This window comes from Stegostoma tigrinum, chromosome 6 (assembly GCF_030684315.1).
Source record: "Stegostoma tigrinum isolate sSteTig4 chromosome 6, sSteTig4.hap1, whole genome shotgun sequence".
NCBI lineage: Eukaryota > Metazoa > Chordata > Chondrichthyes > Orectolobiformes > Stegostomatidae > Stegostoma > Stegostoma tigrinum.
The window spans coordinates 79,491,866-79,517,958 of record NC_081359.1 but is presented as its reverse complement, the minus strand read 5'-3'; the positions used below and the strand labels follow the sequence as shown (position 1 = coordinate 79,517,958).

General features: G+C 41.1%; 1 protein-coding gene across 7 annotated transcripts in view; it reads right to left on the bottom strand.

Annotated features, from left to right (window-relative positions):
* The window catches only part of LOC125453689 (microtubule-associated tumor suppressor candidate 2-like), a 403,189-nt gene that overhangs the window by 260,559 nt on the left and 116,537 nt on the right, over window positions 1-26,093 (bottom strand). For 6 of the 7 annotated variants that reach the window (XM_059646692.1, XM_059646691.1, XM_059646695.1 and 3 more), the window contains one exon: window positions 13,938-14,074. The exons of the other annotated variant lie outside the window; for it this stretch is intronic. The gene's annotated coding sequence lies outside the window, so the exon portion shown is untranslated. The remainder of the gene's footprint in view (window positions 1-13,937; window positions 14,075-26,093) is intronic. 7 annotated transcript variants of the gene reach the window in all.

Sequence of the window (26,093 nt, the reverse complement as noted above, 5' to 3'; positions counted from 1 at the left end):
AGTCCATCATACACCTCACGCTGGGTCTAACACACCCGTCCTAGGAGTCCAAGAAATTGATTACTCATGCAAAGTTATTCAATCTTTCCAGCTGGACAGCACAGAATGCCATTTAAATGATGATGATACTTTATGTCTCATGCTTCCACTTTCGACAGTGTCACTCCAAGTTTTCAGCAGCAAAACAGTCATAAAATGAAAGGTCAGGTCAGGTTTGTCGACAGAAGCTGGTTCACACACGTCAGTGAACAGAAACACTGTTGTTAATTATAAATATTAACTCACTACGTTCATGGAAAAGGACAGGCTTGGAGCCTTACAGACTCAGGCCATTGTTCAATGTGAGTTGATGTCCTTGTGACATAGCTCCTTGCGCACATGGTCAGTAGTAATTATTAGACTAAAAGGTGTTTACAGGCACAGCACATCCTGTCCAAACACTTAAATGATTCCATACCTGGCATTTGTGTCAAGATCATCTTCCGGCAGAAATTGGTGCCTGCCACATGTCTGGCCCCTTGGCTATTCCTATAAAGCTACTCCTCCCCCTATCTAGACAGCTCTGTACATTAGGATCCACCATTGAGATTTTTGTTACTTGCAGCCAATGATACTATTATAAGGTTACTCCTAACATGGTAGTAACGTCATTAAAGGCAATTCACTGGTAATGAGCTGATTGCTCTGATCTGGTTCATGACATTGGTTCTGGATTGAAAGGCTTGCCCTGTGATGAGAGGCTGAGTAAATAGCGTAACACACTTAGAGGTTCAAAGACCGAGAGTTAATAACATTGAAACCTTCCAGATTATGAAAAGGCTCAGCAGGATAGAAACTGCAAGGTTGTTTTTCTTGAGTGGGAAATCTGGAATAAAGAAGAATCATTTCAGGGTAAAAGGCTTTGGAAGGTAATGAAGAGAATTTGAAAAAAAAAGTCATTAATCTACCCTTGAAGGTTGCGATTGCTCCCTGGATGAATATTTTCAAGGCTTAGATAAACAGATTTTATTAACTTTTCTCAGGGAATCAAGAGATACAGGCAGCAAGCATGAGAGATAATGGGAACTGCAGATGCTGGAGAATCCAAGATAACAAAGTGTGGAGCTGGATGAACACAGCAGGCCAAGCAGCATCTCAGGAGCACAAAAGCTGACGTTTCGGGCCTAGACCCTTCATCAGAGAGGGGGATGGGGTGAGGGTTCTGGAATAAATAGGGAGAGAGGGGGAGGTGGACTGAAGATGGATAGAGGAGAAGATAGGTGGAAAGGAGAGTATGGGTGGGGAGGTAGGAAGGGGATATGTCAGTCTGGAGAGGACGAACAGGTCAAGGGGGTGGAATGAGGTTAGTAGGTAGGAAATGGAGGTGCGGCTTGAGGTGGGAGGGGGGATAGGTGAGATGAAGAACAGGTTAGGGAGGCAGGGATGAGGTGGGCTGGTTTTGGGATGCAGTGGGGGGAGGGGAGGAGCTGAGCTGGTTTTGGGATGCAGAGTGGGAAGGGGAGATTTTGAAGCTTGTGAAATCCACATCATTACCATTCGGCTGCAGGGTTCCCAAGCAGAATGAGTTGCTGTTCCTGCAACTTTCGGGTGGCATCATTATGGCACTGCAGGAGGCCCAGGATAGACATGTCGTCTAAGGAATGGGAGGGGGAGTTGAAATGGTTCGCGACTGGGAGGTGCAGTTGTTTATTGCGAACAGAGCGTAGGTGTTCTGCAAAACCAGCCCAGCTCGTCCCCGCCTCCCTAACCTGTTCTTCCTCTCACCTATCCCCTCCCCCCCACGTCAAGCCGCACCTCCATTACCTACCAACTAACCTCTTCCTGCCCCCTTGACCTGTCCGTCCTCCCCAGACTGACCTATCCCCTCCCTACCTCCCCACCCATATTCTCCTCTATCCATCTTCAGTCCACCTCCCCATCTCTCCCTATTTATTTCAGAACCCTCTCCCCATGCCACTTTTCTGATGAAGGGTCTAGGCCCGAAACGTCAGCTTTTGTGCTCCTAAGATGCTGCTTGGCCTGCTGTGTTCATCCAGCTCCACACTTTGTTACCTCGGATTCTCCAGCATCTGCAGTTCCTGTTATCTCTGAACCAAAGTTAATTCCTGTCTGGCATAAAAATTAAACGGGAAATGTGGTGTGACGATAGTTAAGAAGGGAAGTTAAGGATATTAAGAGATCCAAGGAAGGGGCATATAAATTGACGAAAATATAGCAGAAGAGCAGCTTAGATTTCATAAAGGGAGACATCCAGCCCCACACTTTGTTAGCAAGCATGAGGGTGTGAGTGAGGCCGAGGTAGGAGATCAACCATGATCATAATGAATGGGAGAGCAGACTTGAGAGACCAAATTGTCTACTATAACTATTATTTCTTATTTCTGCGCCCACCTTATTCGACAGCTGTTTTCAATCAGACCAGATACCATGGACAACTGTTTGATGGTCAAGAGAAATAGACTGTGTGTCCAGGGTTCCTGTTAATGCCCTCTCTGTAAGTGTCACCCTCCAGAAAACTGTGGTATCAGAGACCTGGGTTCAAATGTTCACTGTGGAACTGCATACCCAATATTGGAGAAATTCCAGACTTGGCACACCTCCCTCAAAAGAAACAGTTTCGAAAGGCCAGATTTTCATTTCAAGAGGAACATACGTAATATATATAGCCCACATTAAAGAAAACCAATTCCTTAATAAACTCTGAGCTATCAGTTAAGCTATTAAAATATGGCCACCCACTGTGATAATGGAAGAATGTGGAAACAGTGGAGCAGTGAAAATACCGTAATGACAGCCCACAGGCTTACATCAACAAATATCTATTAAAACTGCAAGTGTTATTTTATTCTCCCCCAACTTCAAATTACAGCAGGCTTTTATTTTCAAAATTTAAAGATTTTAAATAACTTTACAGCTTGACTGCTCCACATTCATGCCTAATCTTGTAAATCGTAATTTGCACACTATAGGAAACAGACCTCTCTCCAGCAAAGATAGCATCTATTTGAACTCTGCACAGAAATCAAATGGCCCTGCTAAATTACATCTGTGCATCACATCCTATCATTTTCTCTCTCCCATTCCGCAAAGATAGAGTCTATCAAAAAGAAGAGCCAGGTTTCTGGATCCAGGGCCCTGCTTTCTTTTTACTAAGGCCTGATCTTAAAATATCCTCTGGGATGATCACTTGAGATCATATTATAGTCTAGGACTTAGACTTGACTTGAGAAAGTCTAATCACATTTGAACTATTCGTTTATAAATCTTCATCCTTGGAACATTAATAATGGGTATCCCTCCCTTTGAATATCAATATGGCCAACATATCTGATATAATAATTTTCCTAAAAAATTACACTGAAAATGATTTTTGTCTGAAACTGCACTGAATAGAAAAAAAACCCTTTAATTTGCGCTTGAGGTACCAATCATGTTGAAATGATAGTATGGGATCATGGCATTCTCATTGTCTCAGTCATAGGGAGAAATGATCATTTTCTTTTTGTTAGAATAATGGACTATGGCAAAATGCTGTATTTTCCAGTTTAAGAAATGAGTTTTCCTTCAACAAATCAGGTCATTAATTTAGCCTTCAACATGAATAAAAGATTCTAAACATTTTCATAAATAGGCTTTCATAAAAACATATTTCATAGTGAATATATTCAATTTCCTTTCTGTCTTATGTAGACCCACTCGTAAGCAGCATAAATGCAAAAGACAGATGGCATCCATGGTGATTACTCAATCACAAAATACATTCACACTGTAACATATATTGTCACCAAAATTTCAAAATCATTTCACGGTAAGCATGAAACTCAAAACAGACACTCCCAAGAAAGCTTCTGATTAGATGTGAATCATTTTCATCTCAAAAAGAACACATTCTTCCTCAATACAGCAAAGATATCTTTGTTTCAAAATTTACGTCACTTCCTTACTCTAAGAATAAATCTACTGTGATGTCAAGATAGAAGGCAATTCAGCATGAGGTTTAAAAAACAGGTGAGCTTTGCCTTCTTCCCTTCCTAGCAACTTCTAATTGAATGCTGAGCAATCTCTTGGGACGGTGTTTCAACGTAAAAGAAAGACAGGGTGCCTATGTGTATGAGTGTGTGTATACATGTGTGTGTGTGGCTATGGGGGTGTGGGGGAGTAAGGCTTGGGGGTGCTAACAGGGAATTTCCAGCTTCCACAGTGGAGTACGATGTATTTATAGAAGGCAAGCCTTACAAATATTTCATTAAAATTCTACAGCCAGATGAAACAGCAGAAAAATGTACTCCTTTTTCTATCTCTGGTTTGCCTATCACTCTTCAGCTGCTACCTTTGCAAATTGGAGACTTCTTTCACTACTTATTATTCTGGCCCCCTCAATTATTCTGTAACCTTGGCTGTCTGCCAGGTATTACGAAAAGAATTCAAATATTTCTTATCTGCACAATTTTAACATTTGCTATTCCACAGGAAAGACACACTGAAGAATTTGTGCAAACTACTGACTGGGCACAAATTATATACTATATCCTGGAGGACTCTGTGCTTACTGCCGGACATTGTACAATTGTAGCACAGCCAGAAGCAGTAATCAATCGGTCTTGATGCTCGGAGTTTAAAATCAACTGCAGCTGCAGTGCTTATGTTAAAGATCAAACTGGTAAAAATATTAACATCTGGTAAACGTTTTTCCAATTGATCTCTTGACTTTTTAAAAAATATTGTTGTTTAAATGACCAGCCCTGATGATAACCATTAAAACACTGCCCGAGAAGACTGAATGATTCCACCAAAAATTTGTCAATTGATAATAATCAATATTTTAGTTTGATTTATAACACAACTTGCAGACAGGCTCACATGGAGCAAGCTGAGTCAAGATACTACCAGGGACAACAAACAGCTCCAGGCCCAACTTTGGCGGCCATTTCACTTGAGTCATAGGTTGGATAAGCTCAGGTTTATCTACAAAGAGATGTCACTTCTCCAGAGCTGGTTTGTACAATTCCTCCACTAACCAGGAAAGATATATGACTGGAAGCATAGTAGTCCTAGTTTCAATGAACAGTGCAGGCAATGATCGCAAAACTGGCAATGCAACTAGCTGCAGTTTAAAACAGATGTCCTACCATGTAACTAAAGTGATTACCTGGTTGAGGCAATATGGAAATCTCTTAAATTGGTTAAATTTTGATGATAGGTTGCATATGCTTAGCTTGACGTTAGAGGACTGGGAGTTGATCTGATCAAGGTACTTGAAAGGAAGATGAAGAGAAAGGATATCAGCTGGTACAGGAGTCATGAACAGGGGTTCTGGAATCATATAGTACAGAAAAGACCCTTCATCCCATTCAGTTTGTACTGCCAAAGTATACTACTACTTACACTATTCTCATGTTCCCACACTTGGCCCATAGCCTTTAAAGGTGATGACACTACAAATTCTTATCTACGTACATTTTGAAGGTTTTGTACCTCAACCACTCTCCCATGCAATGCACTCCAGACCCCACCACCCTCTGGGTAAAAATGTTTATTTCCTTAGATCCTCTCTAAACTTCTTGCTTTGCCTTTTGATCCTTCAACTAAAGGGAACAACTTCTTTCTATTCACCCTGCTCATGCTCTCAACCTTTTCTGCAATAAAGAAAACAACATAAACCTTCTAACCTCTCCATATAGCTGAATATTCTGGCAACACTCTGGTGAATCTCATTGGCACTCCCCCTAGTCATAATCTTAAAATAGATCTGGACTACATAATCTCAAACTAGATCTGGATCATTCAGGAGGAAGATCAGGAAACATTTATTCATTTACAAAAAGGTGGTAAAAATCTAAAGCCTCCCTCCCAAAAGATAATGGCTGTGAATAATTGGAGCTCTCAAGACTGAGCTAAATACGAATCTATTCACTCAGTGTATCATGGAATGCTGGTGAACAGAATGAAGATACAGGTCAGCCAAGATGCAACTGAATAGCAATCTGTGATTATCAAGAGCGCTCCAATATTTGGTAGGTTTTGATTCCATCTGTCAAAAGCACAAAATTAAATATTCTGCATTGTACAATAGCAGCAAAATTACTTGCATGATGTGTGTTTTCAAAACTGTAGTCTACAATGTAATAACTTTTTAAAAACAAAAAATGGCACTAATTTTTCAGCATGAAAGCACACAATAAATCAACTGGTGAAACATCGATGGTAAATTACCTCACTCAGCAGAAACCGTTCAAACTGCACATGCGCAGTATAAACCAGAGCAACGGTACTATTCTGTTTCATATCACCATAGCAACGTACATGAACACCAAACACATCTTAACTATAGCCCAGCGCAACAGCCATGCATCAGCCCACGTCCATGAAGCTGAATCAATAGTCAGAGCTGCACCATCCTTGGAATGCGCAAGAGGAAACCTTTGCAGGTTGCACTGTACTAGGGAGTCAAAGAAAATGGTGGCGCTGTCTGGTGGAAGCTGATCTCCAACTCCCTCCATTGCTACTTGTCAAACTACCAGAGTTGGTGAGCTTTGACGCAAATGGCTCATCCCAAGGTACGGTAGAAAATCAATTAATTTTCACAGTTTACAGATATATTAAGCAAGTAACTTAATGCAATTCACCAAGGCAAACATGTTCATTTCTTTCTCCACTGAAAAGAGGTTCAGCATTTTGAACCCTATACAATCTTACGCTCCTCGTGAACCACAAACACTCTGCCACTCATTTTAACCTGCTATTAGCTTATTCTAGCCCACCATCCAGCACAGTTAAAATGAAGTGCAACCAACTTATGTCATAGTTTAGTGTGTGTATACTTGTTGCTCCAAAATTTTGCCTTTGCCACAGCAAACCTTACAGACAGAGTACCAGACACCACCATTACCGTCCCTGAACATGTCCTTCCCACCAGCAGTACAGACCCAGCAAAGCTGGTCACACAGTGGTATACAGTTGGAGAGGATTTGCCCTGAGACTCCTCAGCATTGACTCCGGTCCTCATGAAGTGTCATGGCTTCAAGTTAAACATGGGCAAGTAAGCCTCCTGCTGATTTCCACTTACGGACCTCCCTCAGCTAATCAAATCAACACTCTTCCATGTTGAACAACACTTGGAGGAAGCACTGACGGTGGCAAGGGTGCAAAACGTCCTCTGGTGAGGTATTTCAATATTCACCACCGAGTGTTGCTCGGCAGCAGCACTACTAATCAAACTGGTCAGGTCCTAAAGGACATAGCTGCTAGACTTGGTCTGTGGCAGGTCCAACTACAGAGAAAACATACTTGACCTTATCCTTACCAACCTGCTGGCTGAAGATGCATCTGTCCATGACAGTATCGGTATGAGTGGCCACCGCACAGTCCTTGTGAAGATGAAGTGCCACGCAACACAAAGGACATTATCACCATGCAGAAAGGGACTGACTTTGAATAGAGCTAACATCTCAAGACTGGGCATCCATGAGGTGCTGAGCACCATCAATAACAGCAGGATTGTATTCCAGCACAATCTGTAACATCATGGCCCACCATATCCCCCACTCAACCATTACCATCAAGCCAGGGGATCAACCCTGGTTCAATGGAGAGTGCAGGTGGGCATGCCAGGAGCAAAGAGGAGGTGTCAACATAGTAAAGATACAAAACAGGACTACTTGCACGCTAAAGAGCAAGTGATAGACAGAACTAAGCGATCCCATGACCAACCGATCAGATCTAAGCTCTGCAGTCCTGCCATATCCAGTCAGGAATGGCAGTGGGTATTTAAACAACTCACTGGAGGAGATGGCTCCACAAATATCCCCATCCCCAATGATGGAAGAACTCAACTCATTAGGGCAAAAGATTAGGCTCACGCACTAGCAAAAATCTTTAGCCAGAAGTGCCAAATGGATGATCCAACTTGGCCTCCTCCAGTGGTCCACAGCATCACTGATGTCAGTCATTGGCCAATTCAATTAACGCAACATGATATCTAGAAACAGTTGGAGACTTGGGATACTGTGAGGATTACGGGCCTTGACAATGTTCTGGCAATATTAGTGATGACTTGTGCTCCAGAACCTGTGGCTTCCCCAACCAAGCTCTTCCAGTACAGCTATAATACTGGCATCTACCTGACAATGAGGAAAATTGCCCAGGTATGTCCTGTACATAAAAAGCAAGACAAATCCAACTCGGCCAATTCCAGCTCCATAGGTCTAACTCTTGATCATTGGTAAAGTGATGGAACAGGGCTATCAAGCAGCACTCCTCAGCAAAAACCTGCTCAATGACACCCAGTATGGGTTCTGCCAGGGTCACTCAGCTCCTGATTTCATTACAGGCTTGATTTAAGCATGAAATAAAACATGTCTGGCTCATGAATCATTAAGTATTGTGGGTGGTTTGGGCTCCCCATCAGATGAAAAATAGTCAGGCCCGACAGAGTGGGTACGTTTTCGAGTGGATCCTGCTGTCTATGAAAATATGAGGGAAGAAAAAGGAATAGCTTTATTTTTGTTCAAAAGGAGATTACAGGGTAAATTAAACAGGTTTTATGGGATTAAGAAGAGATGGATGGAGTAGCTAGAAACAGACTGTTTACAGTGAGCAGGGTAATACAGGCCAAAGATTAAATGTCGAAAATCTGGGACAAAATGCAGGACAAATCTTTCATACAAAAGTAGTGAGGCTGTAGAAAGTACAAATAGAAACAGTGATTGATGTGGAGACCATATTCATATTTTTAAATTCAATTTAATTGATTGAGGCAAATTGGAATAGAATGGTAGAGGAATATAGAAGGCTAATGAAAGCCTCATGATAATGACAACCCAAAGATAGTTCCAAAGAAGAATTGTTAGACTTTCTTTCTGTGGAAACTTGCTGCCAAACCTGCTGACTTTCTCCAGCATTTTCTGTTTTTATTTAAGATTTTGAGCATCCACAGTATTTTGCTTATATGCTAATGATATTTGGGCTACTGCTTGTTGGACTGATAAAGTGAAATAACCCCTTTCTATATTGCATATTTCCAGATAGATGCTGTCAGTAAATTCCTTCATATTCACAATAAACACACATGGTGCTCAACCCACTCTTTTAATGGTTAGAGCAAGTGCAATGCTGAGTCAAAGTATTTCTTTTAATCATAGGCTGATAGGATGCAGATACCATGGCTCTCCAGGTGAGGGAGGATGTGAACAGGTTCCTACTTCTCTGTATTTCCTGTAGTCCTGATTCCCACAATGAGTTCACTTTGAACTGACCATTTAAATATGATGGCCTGCATGAGGACTTCTCGTTGCTAATGTGAGTGACCCTGGGCTGTATGAGCTGCTGTGTTAGTGGGTGCCACTTGTACAGCACGTGGCTTCTACAGAAGACAGACATATGCATGAATGCACCTCCTCAAACAGATGTTAGGACAACCATGTTTGGTTTGCTGAAATGTGAGTAACTATACAAATTATATGGGCACTGGACTTTACAGATATCTCCATTTGCCTGTGGTGCTTCTTTTCCATGTTCTTAGATTCCAGCTTGCCAAATCCCTCTTTGAAGAGCATGTAAGGACAGTCTTCTTTCTCTATAAAAGCAAAATACTACATTTGCTGGAAATCTGAAGTAAAAGTAAGAAAGTGCTGGAGAAAATCAGCAGGTCTAGCAGCATCTGTGGGGAGAGAAACAGGGTCAATGTTTTGAGATAACAAGGCGTAGAGCTGGATGAACACAGCGGGTGAAGCAGCATCAGAGGAGCAGGAAGGCTGACATTTCGGGTCTGGACCTTTCTTTAGAAATGGGGGAGGGGAAGGGGGTTCTGAAATAAATAGGGAGAGAGGTGGAGGCGGATAGAAGGTAGATAAAGGAGAAGATAGGTGGAGAGGAGACAGACAGGTCAGAGAGCGGGGATGGAGCCAGTAAATGTGAGTGTAGGTGGGGAGTTAGGAAGGGGATGGGTCAGTCAAGGGAGGACGGACAGGTCAAGGAGGTGGGATGAGGGGAATAGGTAGGAGATGGGGGTGGGGCTTGAGGTGGGAGCAGGGGATAGGTGCGAGGAAGGGCAGGTTAGGGAGGCAGGGACGAGCTGGGCTGGTTTTGGGATGCGGTAGGGGGAGGGGGATTTTGAAGCTTGTGAAGTCCATATTGATGCCCTTGGGCTGCAGGGTTCCCAAGCGGAATATGAAGTCCTGTTCCTGCAACCTTTGGGTGGTGTCGTTGTGGCAATGCAGGAGGCCTGGGATGGACATGTCGTCCAAACAGTGGGAGGGGGAGGTGAAATGGTTCACGACTGGGAGGTGTAGGTGTTTGTTGCGAACCAAGCGTAGGTGTTCTGCAAAGTGGTCCCCAAGCCTCCGCTTGATGTCCCCGATGCACAGGAGGCCACAACAGGAACAGCGGATACAGTATACCTCATTTGCAGATGTGCAGGTGAATATCTGTTTGATGTGGAAGGTGGTCTTGGGGCCAGGGATGGGGGTGAGGGAGGAGGTGTAGGGGCAGGTGTAGCACTTCCTGCAGTTGCAGGGAAAAGTGCCGGGTGTGGTGGGGCTGGAGGGAGTGTTGATCGGACAAGGGAGTCACGGAGAGAGTGGCCCCTCTGCAAAGCAGATAATGGTGGGGAGGGAAAAATATCTTTGGTGATGGGGTCAGATTGCAGATGGCGGAAGTGTCGGAGAATGATGCGTTGGATTTGGAGGTTGGTGGGGTGGTGTGTGAGGACGAGGGGGATTCTGTTTTAGTTGTTATTGCAGGTAGGGGGTGTGAGGGATGAGTTGCAGGAAATGCAAGAGCCACTTTCTAGGGTGTTTTCTACCACTGTGGAGGGGACATGGCAGTCTTTGAAAAACGAGGACATCTGGGATGTCCAGGAGTGCAATGCCACATCTCGGGAGCAGATGTGGCGGATGCAAAGGAATTGGGAATAAGGAATGGCATTTTTGCAGGAAGGTGGGTGAGAGGAGGTGTATTCTAGGTAGTTGTGGGAGTCAGTAGGTTTGAAATGGATATCGGTTTCCAGGTGCCAGAGATGGAGAGGCAGAGGTCCAGGACAGGTATCAGAGATAGTCCAGGTGAACTTAAAGTTGGAGTGGAAGGTGTTAGTGAAATGGATGAACTGTTCAAGTTCTTCTTCAGAACTCAATGGAACTAGGAAATGGTGGGTTTTATGTTATTTAGAGAGGAAGAGGAAAAGCAAGTGGATTACATTGAGAGGGTGCACAGATTAAAATGTAAAGCTAGTGATAATGGTGCTGAAGGAGAAATAGACATGGAAAATTGATGGCAACATTCTATTGCAGTCATGATACTGATCCACTTTACATAACAGCTATGCTATGATCTCTGTAAGTGAAACTGATAATTGCAATTTTCATGGCCTGAAGATCTGAATTCAGTCTGCGTGAATTCAACTCATCTTTATTGCCAGTAGACATAGCAGACTTTGCCTATTAATCTGCAAATTGCATTTATTATCAGATTGTGTTTCTCCTAACTGCAAAGCGCACATTTCATACTGAATGTTTTAATTTGTTTAATAGCATTTTGTAGATTCAGATGTACACACGACAATTAAAAGACATTCAAAAATTGTACTATTTACATTTATTGCAGTCTCTTTCATAATTGAATGATTAAAAATTTGCTATGTAAAATCCTCGAAGAAGTAAAATGTTATGCACTCCAAAACATCTACCAGCCTACAGAATACTAAACTTCTCAGCACTGTTTGACAGTTTGAAATGAAAGAAATATTGATGAAGTTTTGCTGTGAATGATTTACTGCATACATACAAGCATTGTTTCCACATCTCTGCTGTTTAAACAGTCACAGGCCAGTAGTGAATATTTCATGTCCACAGCATAAGAATGAACGTACTTTTTTTAATCTAACAAATAACAAGTGGAATTTATTTCATTGTCAGCTTGTTCATGAATAATAGTGTGATAAGATAAAACATAAAATGCTAACAGTTACCACTGCAACAGGAAACAGTGTGTTCCATTCCTTCTGTCTCCTACCAAGGACAGCATGGAGTCTCATTAACCCTAATGCCATGCAATTAACATCAGCTTTCTTAAGGTCTGAACACAAGACTATTTACTGGTCACTTTATAGGTGAATAATAAAATCATACTCTCTCACTGGCCTCCGTGGGTGAAAACTATTATGAATATGATAACATATGGACTATTGATTTTTGAATTCCAACTGTAGATTTTAATACATAGAGCTTTCATGGACAAAAGTTTGTTCAAAAACAAAAAAGAAAACACTGATGTAAAACTGTCTGCAGTTAAAAGCAAATCCCTGGTTAAGGCAAACTTCATGCAATCATGAATAGACAATCGCAGAACTGTTTTGCTGCAGAAAGAGACCAATCAGCCCATCAGACCTACTCTTCAAGGGGGAATCAGTACTTAGCACCAAATTCTTGCTTTTTCCTTAAACATTGCACACTATTTCTATCCAATCATCTAATCACCTAGTACCTCTTAAAGGCCTCAACTGAATCTTGCCTCCAATGCACTTACAGACTTTGCATTCCAAACTCTGACTGCTATTTGTATGAAAAAGCTTTGTTCCTTTTGCATATCCATGTAAATCTATGCCATCTCATTCTAGTTCCTTTTATGAGCAGGAACAGCTCCTCCCTATCTACTCTATCCAGCCCACTCACAAATTAGAAAACATCTCTTCAATCTAGTCTCAGCCTAATTCTGTCAAGGTTAACCACTGTAATTTATTTAATCTGTTCTCATAACTGAAGTTTCTCAGCCCTTTCCTCTAATGTAGCACCTACAAATATATACATTACTCCAGTTGAGATCTAATGTACAAATTCAATGTCACCTTCTTGCTCTTGTATTCTGTGCCCCTGTTAATAGAGTTAAGAACATTGTTTGTTATATTAATTGGTCTGTTCAACTGTCCTGCCAACTTCAATGCTCTGTCAGCCCACACACCCGAGTGCCACTGTTCCTGTATCCTTTAGAATTGTACTCCCTATAGTATTATCTTTGAACGTTCTTCCTACTAAAGTGCACCACCTCACACTTGTCTGCTTTGAATCTTATCTGCTTCCACTCCAACTTGTCTACGTCCTTTTGGAATTTCACACTGTTCTCATGGTTTACAATTCTTCCAAGTTTCATATCAACTTCAAATTTTTAAAATGTCTCCTCCACACCAAGATCCAGATACTTAATATATACCAGGATAAATAAGGATCCCAATACCAAAACCAAGGGAACTTCACTACACTCTGAAGAATACTCATTGGCCATTACTCTCTATTTTCTCAGTTAATTTTGTATCCATGTTGCTACTGCCCCTTTCTACTATGACCTGTAACTTCACTTAACAAAACAAAATGAATATCAGCCTGAACACAAATTAACATTTTTTTTCATAAGAGAAAGGCAGGAAGAAACCTATAGCTCATGTTTGATTTGTATCTTCAGAAGAAGTTCATCTGTTGGAAATTTAAAACATATCCAACTTTAGGACAATCAATGCTGTCACAGAAACATATGCATGGGCTATTTGTCAAGCAATTACTTTGGAGAGCTTTGGAAATAGATTTAAAACTAGAAATGGAGAAAACTCCCTCTTTCTTCTCTATTAATAAGGACATAGCAACCAGTTACAAAACAAATTGGAGAAACATCAGAACACCAAGAACTCTAGGAGATCTAGAATATTCACAGCAGCCATTGATGCAAAATGTCCCTAACTGGCCATGGTCTCAGATTAAAACCTAATACTTCAACAACACAACACAGATCCTTAATCTGCATATTCTTTTATTTTCCACTTTGTAATAAACTTTCTCCCCTTTTTTAACTTTGTACTTGCATGTATTTGATGTTACATCATTATTACTTTTTAAAGACTAAGAAAGTAATGGTATTGCTCTCGCTTTCAATCAAGAACATCTTGCACTTCTCACCTTCTTGTTTCTGTTTAACTGTATTTTATCTGGATTGAGGTATGTCAGTAGGCTCTTCATCAGATGAAGAGTCACGAGACTTTGCTTTTCTTTCTTTCCACAGATACTGCCAGACCTCCCGAGTTTCTCCAGCAATTCTAAAAGCAGGAATAATGTGCATCAATTACAATATGGTTCAGATAGCTAGGCAGCTGGTTTGTAATGCAGAATAATATCAAAAGTGTGGAAATTCCTGCACTAGCTGAAGGACTCTCGTTCTCAACATCTCCTCTTGCCTAAGGTGTGGTGACCTTCAGATTAAACTATCACCAGGGTTTTCTCTCACCAATGAGAGAACAGCCCTAAGGTTTGCTAGGGCTATGGTGACTTCACTCTTTAGTTACCTTCCACCCAATGCAGCATCTAATTATTTCTTCAACAATTCCAAGATTTTTGTCAATGGCCCAGTACCATTTCAAATGTTGGTAGCTCAGTAATTGAGGAGATATCAGTCCTATAGTTAAACTTAATTGGTGTGAACCATTGTACCCATGTCCAACTCCTAAGATTGGTTTAAAAGTAAAACAACAGATTAATCCTTTCTCCACCAATGCCTTTTTTAAATGATTATAAGATCACTTCAAATTACCTCTTCGTATTTGATATCTTTCCAGTCTTTCCCCATAACCTCGTCAATGGTACCTAGTCTGGATTCCTGAGGATATTATTATGGATTGACATGTTACAGCTTTCCTGGCAGCACACATTAAGATGCAGGATAATGTACTCTCATCACACATTAGCCATGCATTAATAAAAATAGATTCTTTCTTATTTATGAAATTGGGTGGGATGAGGGAGGTAGGGGGTGTTGCTGAAGGAACTGTGCAAGGCTATGTGTATGCCATTAGGTGGCCCTCGCAGCTGGTGATCCCTGCTGATCTATAAAGTTGTGTTACTTTAGGTTTCTTTGAGACATGAATGAATCAAGACTTCTGCACAAACACAGCATCAATGACTTCTTTACATAACACTGTGACAATAGTAAGGCTGCAGCATAATGATCGTCTACAGTTAGCAGGAACAATCCAGTGTCAGAATAATTCAAGGCATTCTGACTGCTACGCATTATGCTGGGAGTGAGCTCTGGGTCATCAGTGAACATATGGTACACCTCCCCATAAATCTACAGAGAGAAGAGCGAACATCTACATAATTGACAGGCTGAGAAATCTACACAAGACTTCAGTGGTCTGGAAATCCTGTGGAGTGGGTATCAACATGTTGGAAACATTGTCTGTGTTAATTCACTTTAAGCTCCTCCAATCTGGCTCTTTGATGTCTTCATTATCTTTTCAAAACACAAGAACAGAGGAATCCCCACAGGGAACTCAGTTCCTTTGGTCCAATTTGTAAGGATTCCCAAAGGATAAAATTTATCGGTGGTGAATTTCCTTGGGCTAGAAGTGGAAAAGTCGGCATATTTTATGCAGATAGAGGTAGGAAAGACGCAAATATGGTAGGGTCGAGTGAGCAATCCTTTGTCGTTGCCTGTAGTTCCAAGCTGCTTAAAGCCTCTGTGTTCAGCAGGAGTGCCAGAAGTATTGTCTGCAGGTCATGTGAAACAGTGGCACAAAAATGTTACTGCACTACATATTGCCAAGTGAACATCAGGGCAGTGGGAGGCTATAGAGTTGGGATCAACACAGGGAATACGTTTGGGCATATCTAAGATGCTACTATGCCAGGAAGAAGGGATAGTTTACTTTTAACTCATTGAAATATGTCACAGCTGCTTCTTTTTTATTGGTTTGAGGTTTAGACATCACTAATGCAGTATTTATTGCACATCTCTAATTGTCCTGGAGAAGGTGGTGGTGAGCGGCTCTCTTGAGCTGTTGCAATCACTGCGGACACCCACAGTAAAGTCTGGAAAGGTGTTAAGGATTTTGGCCCAGTGAGAGTGAAGGAACAGGGGTATGACTGAGTCTGGATGGTGTCTGACTTGGAAGAAAACTCGCAGATGATAGGTGTTTTTTCCTATTCATTTGCAGGATGTGGGCATCGCTGGCCAGCCAGCATTTCTTGCCCATCCCTTGTTGCCCTTGAGAAGGTGGTGGTGAGCTGCCTTCTTGAACAGCTGCAGGCCCCCTGCTGTGGGTTGACCCAAATGCCATTAGGAAGGGAATTCTGCAACAGTGAAGGAACAGCAATATATTTTCAACTCAGGATGGTAGGTGGCTTGGAGGGGAACTTGGAGGTGGTGTTGTTTCCATATGTCTGCTGCCCTTGTCTTTCTAAATGGAAGTGATCATGAGTTTGGAAGGTGCTATCATGGGAGCATTGAGAGTTACATCAGTGCATTTTGTAGAGGGTACACCTCATTGCTACCGTGGTGAAGGGAGTGAATGTTGAAGGTAGTGGAGGTTGTGCCAATCAAGCAGGCTGCTTTCTCCTGGATTGTACCAAGCTTCTTGTGTTGTTGGAGCTACACTAATCCACACGCTCAACTTGCAATGCAGCATGATGATCCGTCAGCAACTGTGGCTCACACATAATGAGGGAAGCAATGGAAAGTCAGCACAGCCCAAGCCCCTCTTCCTCCCATTTGATTAAATGCTCACTTTACCAAACCGTCCACAGGAAAAGGCATAAATATCTAACCTAAGAATGATTTCTGTTTTAAGCACATACAACTATTCCTACTAACGTGTAGAACATTGACAGCATTCCTTCCATTTTACCTGTTCTCTGGATCATTTGTTAACATGTCATTCAGAAGCTTGTGACTGGCAATCCTATGTTTGAGAATTGCTGAGTTCTGAATAATTGCTTATGTTATTCCAAGGGTAATTTGAATGTGTATTGTAGCTTGCAAACAAAATTCAACACTGTTACTTTTTGCAGTAACTCAACGTCACAAGAGCTACCTACATGCAGCATTAAAAAAACAGGCATTTGAAGCATCAAATTGACCCGGGTTTTACCTGCCAGTTTGGAAAGGAGTGCAGGGAAAGAATGTGTGGTCCATCAACCTGGAATCAATAATTTTCTGTCAAATTTAATGTCAAGATCTTTTTTAAAATTGCTTTAACATGTATCTCAGTTATAACTTTCAAAGTGGGAAGGTAGCTGGAGAGCGGAGGAGAAACCTAACATTGGCATCTGAAGTAGCCCCATCAGAGGGATGGAGAAGATTGTGTTGTGGGAGTTTGCGCTGCAGAAGCATGAAGCATTGCGGGGGTGGGCGGGGTCTATGCTTCAGTTCACAGACCAAAACAAATAAGCTTCTTACATTAATAACCATTAGTAATAAGCTCCTCTTTTAGTGTTTACTTTGCTGCCTTGCCTCCTCTTTCTTATTCTATTCTTTAAACAAGGCAACAGTAAGCATCTTCACATTTTCTGTTAATCCATTTACGATCTTTCCTTTAAGAGGTGCATGAGGATGTCTCAGGGTCACTCATTCTCAAGATCTTGTCTTGCCAAATGCGCAATACGAATCCTATGGTCATCATCTTTCATGAGCAACACGTGGGGGAAATGATGAACACATGACAATATTGAATCAAAGTAAACTGGAACAGTCACATTCCACAAAATCCACCTTCATGGCACTTGAACTATCAGTGTTTTACTTTTTCTTGGCTCTGGTGCACATACATCACTGCGGTTCTTAAAGGGAATTCTCAAAAACAACTAAATGTCTCTTGGTTTTCTCTTGTCAAAAACGTTGGATAAGTTATAACGCAAAGTCCCATCTAGTTGTTTAATTTTACCTAAGAAAATATAAGAGATAATGGGAAAAGAAAGAAAATATAAAACAGGTTTTGTAAAGATGGCTTCCCAACTCTTACATTTGTGCAAAATCAAAGTTATTTTTAAACACCTGAAACCAGAGGGAGTCTTTACAGCATTTAAATGCAACTTGTTGAATAACAATCCTTTTAAGATTAATATTGGCTCTTTAAGCTCAATAGCAATCTTTTGGCTCATTCCATAATCCATCGATGTGATTTATCTCACTTGTAGGAATCAGCTCCCATAGCACAGATCAGTGCAGTTTTATCATTATTTGCTTTTCCTCCAAGTCATAAGCATCTGCTTGCCGCTATAAGTAGCAAAATGGATTGATTTTGAATCAGATACTATAAAATGTTTACAACACCACTGTATTTCCACGTAAAGTAGACCCTGTGTGAATTCAGTACAAGGAAAGGAGTCCACAGTTTCTCAGAATTATGCATTCACAGATGACCAAGATGTGATTTGCATTTCATTATGAATTATTATCCATATTAGAGAGATGGATATAATTGAAACAGGAGAACACAGCTGAAGGCATGTGACTTTTTTCTTATCAAACCAATCATAAGAGTAGTAACCACATGAAAGTTGAGAGTTACTGTCCATAACTGCTAAGTGTATGGGTTCTTTAGGGTGCTACATAGTCTACTGTATGCAAGAGTAATGATGTTCTGGTCAATGAGAAGAATCTTGTTGATCAGGGTCATAAGGATAGGCTCTACTTTACCACAAAGACTGCCAAGAAGACTTGGTCTTCTTTAGAAGGCAAGTAGCTAAAATATTCTACTTGAACTTGTCCCTTCTAGTTATCTCAGCAACTAATGTGTCAATTGAGAGATAATGGGAACTGCACATGCTGGAGAATCCAAGATAACAAAGTATGGAGCTGGATGAACACAGCAGGCCAAGCAGCATCTCAGGAGCACAAAAGCTGACGTTTCAGGCCTAGACCCTTCATCAGAAAAAGGGGGTTGGGGAGAGGGTTCTGGAATAAATAGGGAGAGAGGGGGAGGTGGATCGAAGATGGATAGAGGAGAAGATGGGTGGAGAGGAGAGTATAGGTGGAGAGGGGATAGGTCAGTCCGGGGAGGACGGACAGGTCAAGGAGGTGGGATGAGGTTAGTAGGTGGGAAATGGAGGTGTGGCTTGAGGTGGGAGGAAGGGATGGGGGAGAGGAAGAACAGGTTAGGGAGGCGGGGACGATCTGGGCTGGTTTTGGGATGTGGTGGGGGGGGAAGGGGAGATTTTGAAGCTTGTGAAGACCACATTGATACCACTGGGCTGCAGGGTTCCCAAGCGGAATAGGAATTGCCAATTTGCTCATTGTGTTATGTTGCAATTGGACTCATTTCAGCGATAGATGTTTCAATTGTCTTAGTTAGGAGCATTCTGTTCTTAGCTCTTTGTTTACCTTTCTTCCTAAAGGTTCCTGCACTTGAAATGTGAAATCTACCAAGTGCAATAGAAAATATTTCTATCAAACCAGTACAGTCAATCTTGTTGCGGTTCTGCAACAAATTTCTCACTCTAAAGTAATTAATCTCAAGAGACTCTGCTTTTTTGTCCAAGTTCTATCATGAGCATATGGAGCCCTGTAAAATCTTTGAGCAGCTATTTCTCAGTGTTTCAAGTGACTGTTCCTTGGCTAGTTGCATGCTAACCTTTTGTTATTTAACCACTGCCAACTAGTGGAAGAGATTGAAGTCATTGCATGTATTTCTACTTAGGAGTGAGAATTCCTGGTTGTGAAGAAAATATAGGTTTCCCCGTATCATTAATGTTTTCTATGATGGGAAGGTGCTGTTGAATATTTTGAACATAACGTAGATTATACGGTTGAACTTTTACCGACTGTAAGCCGTGTTTTGTCATCAAAGACTCACTTGCCAAAATGTTTAGTTTAGATCAACAACTTCCACTGAGAAATCTTTGGTTTTGTCTTCTATATTTTATCTCATTTCCCTCTTCATATGGTACTTTACTTTTCTGTAGTTGTGTCCTGCTTTTGCACATTTTCTGAAAGTGGCTTATTGTTTTAAAACAAAGCAAGTTTAATAACTAGGCACTGTTCACATCTGTGAGGTTTTGTTGCCTATGGAGTTCTAACATCTGATGCCTGGCTTGTTACAGGGGAGTAAAGGGGAGAACAACACTGATAGGCATGTAATGAGGTAGAAGGAAGATGTAAGAGGATTGCAAGGTTGGCAGGGAGGTTGCAAAGTTCAGGAAAAGGCAAGGCTTATAAAGGAGACAGAACAGTTTTAAAGCTATCAACAAAACAATACTCAGCTAAGTAGGAGTCAAGGGTCTACGTTAGCTTGTAGCTCAACGGTAGCATGTCTGACTCCGGATCAGAAGGTTGCATGTTCAAATCACACCAGGCTCAGGGGGAAGAGGTGATGACGTAGTGGTATCGTCATAGAATTGTTAATCCAGACACCTAGATAAAATTGGGCGGCATGATGGCTCAGTGGTTAGCACTGCTGCTTCACCATGCCAGGGACCCGAGTTCAATTCCATCCTCCGGTTGTGTGGAGTTTGCACATTCTCCCCGTGTCTGCGGGTGCTCCAGTTTCCTCCCACAGTCCAAAGACGTGCAGGCTAGGTGGATTGGCCATGCTAAATTGCCCGTAGTGTCCAGCAATTTGTAGATTAGAGGGATGGGGCTGGGTGGGATGCTGTGTGCATCAGTGTGGAATTGTTGGGCCAAAGGGCCTGTTTCCACACTGTAGGGATTCCACAATCTCTGATGGTGATCTATGAAAATTTCAAATCACTGAGATAATGAATTTCTTGCAAATAAATGAGGACTGCCTACCAACTGACTATGTCTTACAATATCAAAAATAAAGCACACATTGGCAGAAAGGCTAGTCCCAATATTTTTATGGACTATACTCCTAGCACTTATGACAGAATTGTACCTGCTGGAAGCCAGAATGGTGACACTGTCAGTAATGTGGGGATCTAGGAACAGGCAACCAAATTTTTATGCAGTTGGCAGGTATCCCACTCACCTTCAGAAAAATCCCTTTTAAATGAAGAAGTCCTCAAGATTTTCTCCAATGATGCAAGCTATCTTCCATGTTGGATCCTTCATATGTGGGTCATGTGTACTCTTCAGGAGGCTAATACACTTTCTCTCATTGGGCATAATTTTGCCAGGTTCTTGTAAAAGTGAGAATTTCTAACCTCCACGTTGGTGAATTACCCCATGCCCTCAGGCCTATCTCTGCAAATTCCCCTGTAACCAGAAACCTCCTTACAATTTCACAATTTAGTGGTTCTGGATCTCAGCAGAGGCCACCCTATTCCCATCATAGTTAAAGCAGTCATCCCCTGAAATAGCTGAGTAATTTCAGTGCCATTTTGTGTCTGCAAAAGAGGTAAGTGGTTAAATGTGCATAAGCACTTAATACACTGAGATCATTTGGGCCCACAGACTGAGAAACAACATTTACACAGACAGGGCAAGATGGGATAACAAAGTGTGGAGGTGGATGAACACAGCAGGCCAAGCAGCATCTTAGGAGCACAAAAGCTGATGCTTCGGGTCTAGACCCTTCATCAGAAAAAAATAAAATGAAGAAGGGTCTAGGTCTGAAACATCAGCTTTTGAGCTCCTAAGATGCTGCTTGGCCTGCTGTGTTCATCCAGCTTCACACTTTGTTATCTCGGATTCTCCAGCATCTGCAGTTCCCATTATCTCAGGGCAAGATGGGATTATTGTCACCATAAAATAATGTGGAACATCAGAATTGATTAGCCTAAAATGTAAATAAATAAGTTTAATCATTGAAAATTGTGCTGGGATTGAATGCACTCTTCCTCTTTGTTAAAGATAAGAAAGTACTGCCAAAAAAACACTGCAAATCATCTGGCCAGTCATCTAAACAATTTAACTCTCTTGCACAATGTATTATAGTCATAGCAATATTTTCTGATTATTCTAAATGGAAGTATTTGTAAGCTTCGATATGGCAGTTTGACCAAATTTAAGAATCCAAGTCAACAATCTGCAGCAGTGATTTTGTAAAGAGACTGACTCAAGGCTTAAAAATGCTATTGCCATTTTTCAAGTTCACCATTTTTCACATCCAATAAAAATCTTTTACTACTGGTTCATTGGAATTTACGTTCAATTGAAGACAAAAACAGTTTGCGTTTACAGATGTTTGTCAAGATTTCTTGGGCACTTGATGACCGTGGTGAACAATAGTCTGCACAGATCAAACCCAATCTGAAAAATGCCTGCTGCTTCGACTTGAAAGTGCTGTTAATTCAATGGGGCTTTCTTTTATTTAATATTCAAGAACAATTTACCTCAGCTGATAAGGAAATTCTATCCACTGATTACAGCCGACTGCCAATAAGAACAAAATCAGTTCAGTGAATAATATAATTTTTACATCACATGAACCTCATTTTCGTGTCACAGGGAACTTGTAATTTTTGAAAAGAACTTTCAACAAGAGAACTTTTTCTTGAAAAGAAATCAGAAAAAGAAGCGGAGTATAATGAGACAGCACTGTAAGACAATCAAAAGAGTCAACAAAACCAGCATCAAGAAAATAGCAGTTCATTATGTTATTGAACTAGTGGGTGCCTATGTACATTGGGTAACTACGCAATCATATCCTTTAACAACAATAGCTTGCGTAATGCTAAATAGATTGTTCAATTATGAAGTCCAAACATCTTTTAATCTAACCTGTTCCCTTATAGCCACACAATCTCATTACTAGATTTAGGATTTTCTGGGACTAACAGTAGCATAATACCTTTTGGTGTCAACAGTTAAAAGTTTTTAGAAATCAGCAGAAATTTATAATTTTTAAAAATACATTTCAGTACAATACAGGCATTTTCATCTGTCACTCAATGTACTTTAAGTGTGAAGGAACTAATTGAAAACTTATACACAGCTATCAATATCAGCATCTACTGTTGGACCGGCAACCTAGCAGGAGTAGCATCAGGAACGAAGTTGAGACAGAGGCCTGTGTGATCAGACACAAAGGCAAGTTGCAGCAGAGAGAAGAACAGAAAAGGCAAATTTACATGCAATATAGTTAAACAAAGCAGAAAGCGGAAGACAGGATTAGAGCAGATACTGTGAACTGGATTATTTTAATGCTGCTCCTTCAGTCTTGCTAAAATGCACCAGACTGTTTAACAGGGCTCAGAAAAGCTCTTGAATAAGGGAGTAGTATCAACAATATCGTGAACCAAACAAAATAAGTTCTGCAGAGTTGTGCCATGAAATAACAACTGTCTCTGGAGAGCTCAGGTGGGCTGCATCTGTCAGATGCTTAAAATGGTTGAGTGGGAAAAGTATTACACCCAACTAATAAATAGCCATGTTGGTGAACTTTGGAAATGCATGTGGTATGACTGTGAAGAGCAGTATGGATGCTTGTGATTGTGCAATATGCATTTTTATTGTATTGGCTATTTAACAGCAGAACTTATCTTTTTACTTCAAGTATTATTTGCCTTTAACTCAAATTAAATTTTCACTGGTTTTGATTTGTGCTAAAGTGAGTTATGAAAAGCGTAATCATTTTGGCAACTTCATCATTTGGTAAACATGATTATTTTCGTTTTTAATTTTCTATAGGGATTGTAACACCAGACAGATAAATGATAGCACGCCTGCAATAATTTTTATTTTTACTTCCCAGCACTTCACTGGAATCATCTGCCCAGGGACAAACACAATGTAAATTAACTGATAGATGCTAAAGAATACACATTGTATACAGTAAGTTGTGTTTCACCCAATAATTTCACACACCATTTCCAGAGATCACTCAGTTAGCTGGCTCCCAAGCCTTATTTAAGTTGATAGGATAAATATATGGATAGTTTCTTACACCGAGTCTTCCCCTTAAGCGGAAATATTTTTCCTCAGATATAACCTCCCCACGGCCTGTCCGAGATCGATGTGAATGTCAAACTCATTCCATAAGAGGAAGGCCTCATAACTGAAATGTAGTAAAGGTCTGATAGTTATATATGGAACAATAAATACTAAAGAATGACCTCAAAACTCAAACTGAATTGAACCTCATATGAGTTCATAAACCAAAGGAGTTCTGTTTAAAATTGTCACCTGAACCTTGGGATTATACTGCAGCCTTGTCAACACTAGAAGTACACAATATATATGGTTTTAATTGTCAAGAGTACAGTCTGTTTCGGTCAATTCTAACACCATCAGTATTTGATAGCTTGGGGGTCAGTTGGTTGCATGTTTTCCATACATTTGATTTATGGTCCTCAAAAACAAATAAACGAACCATTTATCAATAAATAAGCTGCAGCCAATTAGCTGTGAAATTCTACATGTTAGATAAAGATTTTTCTCTCAAGCAAAACAAATTGAGTTTTCCATCATTCTTGTTCAGCATCAGTTTCTACAGAAATAGGAACAGAAACATTTTATCAAAGGTTCACATCTTGCACTCATCAGGAACTTTCACAAGAATAAATTCAACGCGAATCCTACATTCGTACTGCATGAAAGGCTATTGCCGATTGGTTGGTAGGTTGAGAGTGATGAAATGAGCCACCTTTCCTCAATGACTTGGTTGAGAAATTGATCGGACATTCTCCTTTAATATTCAACAGAAACCTACCGTCACTGGTCAATATATAAGTTGGGTTCCAAAAGTTCCTTGTGCTCTAAGATTGTTTTTTTTTCTGAAACCTTGAAAACAGGGCCTGAGCCAGATGTTCACCCTGCAAACGTGATGCTGATATCGGGTGCATTAAAGCCACCCCACGATGTAATTGCTGCCCTGTTCAGATCATTTCTCACTGAATGTCATGCAAGGTCTTAAGGCAGCCACTCTTAGTCCTGAGAACTGCTCAGTCTACCACAGATTACCCTGGAAAGGGAGGTATTTCAGAGGCTGGAACAACAGGTGAAGCTAACTGTTTCAAACATCTACCATGAAGTAGCACCACAAATGACTTCTGTCACTAACAGAATGCTGCCGTCAAGCCAAAAAGATGTTCTGCCTTTGCACAAATGAGCCATGCAGTACTGTATTTGAATTCCAGTGCCAGTGTGATGCCAGATAAGTAGACCAGGGACTGGCAGATCATTTTCAACAGCATATCCCTTCAGCTGTTCACAACAAACAAGATACTGACCGTCCTTCACCAGTCCATACATGCAAAACTCAGCACAGTATCTAACTGATGTGATTCTACAATTGATCAACATTTGCAGCATAACTCTGGATGTGTAAAGAATTACACTGACAATTAATTTAGGATTGTCAGTTGGGCTAATAGTGTGGTGCACTTTTATGCACTGGAAGTTCCAAATGTTAATACACAGGGCCTTTTATTTGCAGACCTGTTTCAACTCAACAAAATAGGTGACAGCCATTCACTGGTTCATTTCTCAGGGCAAGGGCCTAGCCAGAGCGAGTCTTCCAAGATTAAAATTGAACAAATTAGAATCATAGAATTTTACAGTGCTGAAGAGGTCCATTCAACCCATTGTACCTGTACTCGTTCCTGAAAGAACTAGCCAACTAGTCCCATTCTCCAGCCCGGTCTCTGTAGCCCTCTACATTCATCACTTTCAAATATATATCAGCTCTCTTTTGAAACCTTGAGGTAATCTACCTCCACCACTTTCCCAGGCAGCACATTCCAAATCCCCGCAGTTCTGAATAAAATAGTTTTTCCTCATCCTCACTCTCCTAGCTCTCTTGTTGATAATTTTGATATTGTGATCCCCAGTTATAGAGTCATAGAGAACTACAGCATGAAAACAGGCCCTTCAGCCCAACGTGCCCATGCCACCCAGTTTTCACAATTTAAACTAGTCCCATTTTCCTGTTTGGTCTATATCCCTCCATACCTATCCCAGCCATGTACCTGTTGAGTGTTTTTTAAAAAATGATGAAATTATACATGCTTCCATCACTACCTCTGACAGCCCACTCCAGACATTCACCACCTTCTGTGTGAAAATACTGTCCCTCTGGACCTTATTGTATATCTTCCCCCTTACCTTAAACCTATGTCCTTTAGTTTTAGACGCCCCTACCACAGGGGAAAGCAGTCTGTCATTTACCTTACCTATACCGCTCTTGATTTTACAGACCTCAATAAGGTCGCCCCTCAGTCTCCTACGCTCCAGGGAGAAGAGTTCCAGCCGATCTAACTTCTCCTTATAACACAAGCCTTCCAGTCGAGGTAGCATCCTAGCAAGTCTTTTCTGCGCTCTTTCTGGTTCAATGATATCCTTTCCATAGTAGGGCAACCAGAACTGCACATAATTCTCCAAATGAGGCCTCTCCAACATATTGTGCAGCTGCAACAAGATGTCCCAACACTCAATGCTCT